Here is a 7,566-nt window from a genome sequence, read left to right as displayed (position 1 = left end):
TGATTTGCTTGTGCCAATTTTGAGACTTGGCATTGTCTTTTCCTCATTTCTGGCTTCAACTTTTTCACTGTCAGCTACAAGTGCAACTGATCCTCCTTTTCTCTTTCCCTTTTCCAACAGCTCATCTTGCTCCATCTCAAGTTCATATGTCTTCAAAATTCTATATAATCTTTCAAGTGTGAAGTCCTTATAATCTTGAGAATTTCTTAGAGAAAGAGTCATAGGCTTCCATTCCTTTGGTAAAGACCTTAGAATTTTTAAATTGGAGTCCTTGACTTGGTAAATTCTCCCATACAACTTTAATCCATTCAACAGTTTCTGAAATCTGTTGAAGGTATCATTCAATGATTCTCCTTCTTCAAAGTGAAAATATTCATACTGTTGAATGAGAAGCTGCATTTTGTTTTCTCTAACTTGCTCAGTGCCTTCATAGATAAGCTGCACAGTATCCCAAATTTCCTTAGCAGTTTGGCTGTTGATGACATTGTCAAACATATCTTGATCCAGGCCATTAAACAGAATGTTCATGGCTTTCTTGTCCTTGTAGACCTCTTCAATATCTTCAACAGTCCATTCTGCCTTTGGCTTGGGAATAGACTCTCAAACAGCAACTGTTGCAGTAGCAGCTCTTGCCACCTTGTGTGGGATGTGAGGAGCATTCTCAATGCAGTTGATATAGCTTTCATCTTGAGAGAGAAGATGTAAATGCATCTTCACCTTCCAGTGATGATAGTTATCTCTTTCCAAGATTGGAATCTTTACACCAATATCCTTCTTACTCATGATGTTAGCAGAATAGATCTTTAAACTCTTTGTATGTTAAGAGCAGGCTCTGATACCAATTGTTATTCCCAATGGACTAACAATGAGATTAACAGAAGGGGGGTTGAATGTAAATCTCAAAACTTTTTCAAGTTTTGAGCAGTTTCTAAGGCTAAGTGTTTTTGAGAACAAGTGTGTGAATTGCTTGAAGCTAATACAGACATATATATATTCAAACACAAATGTAAAGAACACAAAGAACTTAAAAACTTTTCTGGTGGATTTGTTATTCCACCAGAGATGTGTTATTTCAGAAAATCTGTGATTCAAAAATTAAATCACAGATGCTTCCTAGTACAAACTAGAAGATTTTCTCTCTGGATATTTCTAAATAGCTCAGGAAAATTCTCATCTAATTACTAGCTGCTACTTGGTTTATATATCACCAAGTTTACAAGTGAAGACAAAACTGTAAAATACAATTAAAAAGATTCTTCACATGTTTCTTCTTCATTTCTCTATCAAATGCAATTTAGGCTTGGCTGTAGATCTTTGAATACTTCCTTGTTTGTATCAGAATGGAAATACTGCTTTTTCTTGATTCCTCCTAGAGGCTTCCACATTCCAGTTTGTCTCTGTCAACCCATGTGCCTCTGTCAGCTTGTGAATTATCACTATCAACTGCTAATGAACTAAGCATCCGTTGAAGCTTTCATCCGTTGATACCTTATCCGTTGAGGCTTTATCCGTTGAAGCTTTATCCGTTGATGCATTATCAGTTGAAGTCTTTATCCGTTGAAGCACTCATCCGTTGATGGATATTATCCGTTGAAGCATTAGAGACATCCATTGAAGCTTTGTTTCTTATCCGTTGAAGGTCTTCAATATCAGTTGATACTTCTTCACTTATACAAAATTACAAGGCATGAAATATTTACAATTAGCCCTCCTATTTGCATATCCACTAGTAGTCAACATGACTGATAATTTCCTACAACATCTAAGAATTATAACTTGAATCCAGAGAATGAAATGTGCTACAATACTAAACTTATTGCTAAGTAAAGCTACTCCTTCAACGGATAGCCAAGATGGTCTTATCCGTTGAGGCTACAAACACTAGATTTCTACTTAAGTGTTTTGTTTAACTTATCATCAAACTAATACACATATTCCTAACAGTACTCAATCTCAACATCCATTCCTATACAACTCTCACGGTTGTAATCGGCTCATTACTCGCAGAATCATTGCTGCATTACTATGGTCCACCATTGACCTACTGTAGTCATTCGTTTTCCATAAAGCCTTAATAGCTAACCATACGGAGTCCATACATATCGTATCGAATCCTTCTAAGGAGGTAACATAATCACCATTCATGATTCACGAAGAACACTCATGATCCTGACGTACATACATGACATGAAGCAGATAAAATTGCAGAAGAGTTTCAATCAAAGCAACGATAGCAGGTTAATACCATTCTTAATCATATATCTTTATTAGGAGACATAAATCTCAAAGGTTCATTTAGACCTTTCGTAACATGGTCCTGGCTTATCTCAAGATATGACCTTATAAGATAGATAGCCCGCTCACGGCGATTACATAAATTAAATCTTTACCAAACTACTATCACGGTTGAGTATCGCACAATCATCAGAAGGAATGTCAATCTTCCAAACCATAATACAACCTTCACGGCTTCAACCATCATCACTGTATTCCTCTGGCACGAGCGCCTATAATTATCCTCTTACATTTAAAGTGTCGGCCACCTCTTTGGCCTTTCCTGATAGTAAAATTTCCTTACAATCAATGTCTTTTAAATGACCTTCAACCAAATTTTCTACCTCATTTCCAATCACTGCTTGTGTGAAAATGCTCTTCCTTACGCTTTGGTAAAAAAATATATCACCATTTTTTCATAAGTTATTGCCTCGGTCTTTTAGAGGTTAACATTGTCACGACTGACTCTCGATCATACTTCAGACGTCTCTTATCTTGGGTCCTACTTGTTTTCACCAATCTCGACCTTCATTGGGTCGATCTATACTTTCTTATGGTACAACACGTGCCCACTTGGCATTATTATAATTACGTTACATTTCCTTTATCAAAATTTATATTCTTGAGAACTTTGAATATTACCTTTTTTCCTTGTAAAACCTCTAAGGTTATCCTTGAATCGTTCCTCCTGTATTCCCTAGATACAGGGCATATCAAAATACCAATTACTAATACTAGAACCATTGTCTATGTAATTCTGAAAAATTTCTCTACTGATCTTTAAAGGTTGTTGTTACCTTAGTCCTTCGTTCCATACTACCCAAACTCATAATGTCCCTATTAAGGGTGAAATGCCAACCTTTATGCATTCCTCTATGGTTCATCTCAAGTTATCGAGGTTCCATCCTTAATTCCACTTTTTTTTAAAAGGTACTTGCATCCTTCCATAGATAAATCAAGTCATGTATCCCTGATAAGGGTGTCTTATTCAATCATTCCCATCTCGATAGTATATGCCTAATTTCATAATAACATCTGTATTCAAAATGAGGTCAATCAATATGGCCTCCAAAAGATAACAATGGTTATCTACGTTTCTTGCCTGATTCAGTAATGATAACAGGGATGTTCTAGAAGATATTGGTCGTGTTCAACGTGAACTTCTGTTTACTAAATCCTCATTTACTTTTGTTTTTTATCTCAACAGTCATCTCAATGATGAGATATCTTTTATACCTGGCGTCTCCCTTTCTGGGTATCAAGCCACATGTGTTACTTACACTTCACATTCTTGAAGGTCACTTCCTTCATCCAATTTTCCTAATTTCTTACTTTCTTGTCTCCTCAGTCTATCCGCGTCTCATTGTTTATCCTTCGAACGATCTCAAGGTTTCCTCGAATCCTCCCAACTTAAAGGGGGTACAATATATATATATCTTATGCCTTCAACCATCAACTTTAACTCATGATCAGTCACCATCGCGCTGATGATGACGCACTTCTCCATATTTATTGCAAGGGTTTCTTAGGGTTTCCCATACCAAACTCCCTTATCACTTCTCCACTCTATTTCTTTTATATCCTTTTATACTCCTTCCCTTTTCAGTCTTTTATTTTCGTTTCCATTACAACCATTACATGAACCAACACAACATAAGCATTGATTTCAAACATCCCATCGTTCTGGGATTCTAGTCCTCAGAACAAATCTTGACAACTTTTACAATCTTAGATTCATAATTTATCATACTCGTCCACCTTTGTTTCGGCTCTAAAGCTTTTACACTATCTCCATAACCTTGGGAATTACTTTCCCGAAAACAATTGACTGAACTTTAATCAGTTTATTCTAACCTCTGGCTCCGTGCCTTTCTTGCTCTTTCACCAGCGGGTGGCCTCTCTCTTAGGAGGGTAAGTGACAAAAACAGTCTTTTATGATTCGTCCATCATTTAGAATCTCAAATGATTCCTATATTTCCTTTAGCCAGGCTCTCGCCTCTACTGGGTTCGCTTGTTCCTTGGAACTCTGAGAGCTTAGCGACTTAAAGGTCCTGAAAGAATTTCCCACTGCATTGTCTCCTCAGGGTGGTGGTTGGGGATAATAGTCTAAGTTCTTTTTTAGAAAGGTCCATGAATTGCCGTATAGGAGCACCGTCTCGGGTCTCCTTATCTTGCTCGACTTCTGTTTTCTCAGTATGAAATGTTTCATCCTTCTCCCATAATCAGGGTTATCTTATACGTTAAAATCCTTTTTTTTCATTTTATTATATTATGGGTTCTTTCTTTCTTGATGGCGACCTCCCTGACTATCACATTTAGGGTTTGCCCTAAATCTTATTCCTCGAACTATGGCTTTCATCTAAGATCTCGTCCTTAAGCCCTTGAACGTTTGGAACCCAAATTCTGTAGGAATACCTCATTATTCCCTTATCATCTTTCTCAGTATTAATCTCTTCTCCATTCATTGGCTTTCTGCCTTCATTCATCAATTTTTTGGCACCATATGATCTTTTTCCAATAACTCGGGCTGCATTACAATCTAAAACAGCTTTTCGGTACTGGCTCCGGTTGCGTTCACTCCTATTTCCATTTCCTCAAAATCTCTTATCAACTCTCTCAAAGACATTATCATCTTGAGTCTCTCCTTTACACTAAGGGCATTAGTCACCATTTTGGCTTTCCCTGGATGATAAAGAATCTCATAATCGTAATCCTTGATTAGCTCTAACCACCTCCTCTGGCGCATGTTGAGCTCTTTCTGCGTGAAAATGTACTAGAGCACTTATGGCTTAGGTAAATCTCGCACTTCTCTCCATACAAGTAGTGCCTCCAATCTTTAGGGAAAAACTATTGCCACGAGCCCAGGCTCATGGGTGGGGATATCGAATTTTATATTTCCTTAATTGTCTTGACGCGTACGCGAGTACCTTGTTGTGCTGTATAAAAGCATCCTAATTCCTTATGCGAAGCGTCAATACAAATCACAAAATCTCCTTTTTCCATCCGGCAATGCCAACATAGGGGCCGTCACCAATCTTTGCTTCAGTTCTTGAAATATGTTCTCGCATTTCTCTGTCCATTCAAACTTCTCAGTCTTACGGGTAAGCCGCGTTAAAGGGGCTACTATCTTTACAAACTTGAACGCACCTCCGGTAGTGACCGGCCAATCCTAGCTCTGGTAGTTTCCCTAACCATGGTCATCAATTCCTCAGTGGTCCTTTATTCATTCTTGTCAGGATCCTCCACGGGATCCTCCTCAGCAACAATCCCTTCTAGGACAACATCCTCAATATGAACATCATCCGGTCCTGCGTTAGGACGCTCTATCGGATCCACAATCTGATCTCCAATAAGTAATAAAACATCATCGCGCTATTGCTCCTCAACCTCAGGGTTCGGAGTCCCGCTACCATATACGATAATGAACTACGCTTCTATCACGATATTTATAAGGGTTCCCATAACGGTTTTAACTGTCAATACTATGTTAGGTAGCCCGACTATGAACTTGGCAAGAGTTCTTATTATCTTAGTGAACTTATTATCTTAACGTCACATCATCTCTGAGGTTTATAACGCTTAGCTCTGATACCATTTCTGTAACACCCCCAAATCCGGGGTCGAGGATCCGGGTTGTCACGAGTTCCATTTCCCTTAATAACACCCAATCTTAATAAACAATCAACTACTCTGTACTGTGACCCCACAATAAACACACGCACACAAGTTATAGTCTCAGAGATGAATATCCAAAAATAACACGAGTCATTTTATTCCACAATTATATGCCATTACACCTTAAAAGGGTTTCTGAATAAATTTATATTTCTTTGCCATTATTACAATCGATAAAGATACATAAGTCTAGTAAATCAAAAGTTGAAAGCCTAGGCTATTGGTTGTTCCTACCTCAGCTACAGCGACATCAACGCCTATAGGAAACTGCGGAACGTTTCCTATCCGCTCGCAAATTGGGAGCTTGGTCCTGTTCATCTTGTCTATCTGATGTTGTGTGATGAAAGAAGAAAGCAAGGGTGAGCAACAAGCTCACCGAAATAATATGTATAATGATTAACAATATATGAGCATTCTCATAGTACTCATGAAAGTCTTGGTCAAGAAGAAATGAACCAAGTTGATATCTTAACGCGACAAGTCGCAAAATATTCAGTATATATACATATATACTTTTCACAATCTTAGAAATCCTCTGACATGTATAATATACATAGAGTTCCAGTTTATAACTGTATAAAAATATCGTTGCAAGGTGATCTCATATATCTAACCTTGTCTCAACGTTTTTCTGAAAATCTTTGATATGCATAAGATAATCATTTACTAGATATAAGTTTAAAAGATGAAGTTACAAGATACTCCAATATACTTATATCTTTTCTGAATACTACTTGAACTACCACCGTTCAAGTTATAATTAGTTTCAAAAGTTCATCACACTGATGAGACTACAAGATAAGACTTGAATATATTCAATCTTTGAAATATCATTATAAATAATGAAGTTACGAGATACTTCATTAAGTCCTGATATATTTATACACACCTATATATATACATTTCATACACTCCTTGAAAACCTCTGTTATGAAAATTATAAACAGAGTTGTAATATCCAATGAATTTGGAAAGGAGAAAACCTTGGCATAAACCTCATATCTTGCTGATCAGGCAAAGATACCAATAAGTAACCTTTTCTACTAGTAGTTGGACGAATTCCCCACTGGTCATCACCCTGGCCGCAATAGGACCTTATGCTGGACTGCCACTCAGTCACTTACGCATTTGATGGACTCCCACTGAGCCACTTACACTTTCATGGACGCCCACTGAGCCCATGTTGCTTATGCCGACTCAATAGATGGACTTACTTCCCGAACGTTGGGTAAGTAATCAATTCATTTATCAAAACAGCAACCTCGTTGCGAATGTAAAATACACCACTGAGCCAAATCCCTCAGGTTTTGAGCGAGTATTTAAATCCCCTTCGAAAGGAAGATCTTAAATATAAAAATGAGTTTTGGGATCCGCTCTAACTTTAAAAATCATTTTGAAGACTCGAAAACATTTTTAAGAATGTTTGGAGTAATGCTGATTTAATGAAATAAATCAGTCCCGATATATTAGAAAATGTCTGAATATTATTATTTAAATAATATTCCCAAAAGGATAATCCTTATAAAAATAATTGACGTAGAAGTTTTAAAACTTATACTTGAAATGAATAATAAATAACCAAAGATATACGATCTTTATTTAAATAATCAAAAATAG

The sequence above is a fragment of the Apium graveolens genome, chromosome 11, assembly GCF_009905375.1.
Source record: "Apium graveolens cultivar Ventura chromosome 11, ASM990537v1, whole genome shotgun sequence".
NCBI lineage: Eukaryota > Viridiplantae > Streptophyta > Magnoliopsida > Apiales > Apiaceae > Apium > Apium graveolens.
This window is presented reverse-complemented; position numbering follows the sequence as displayed.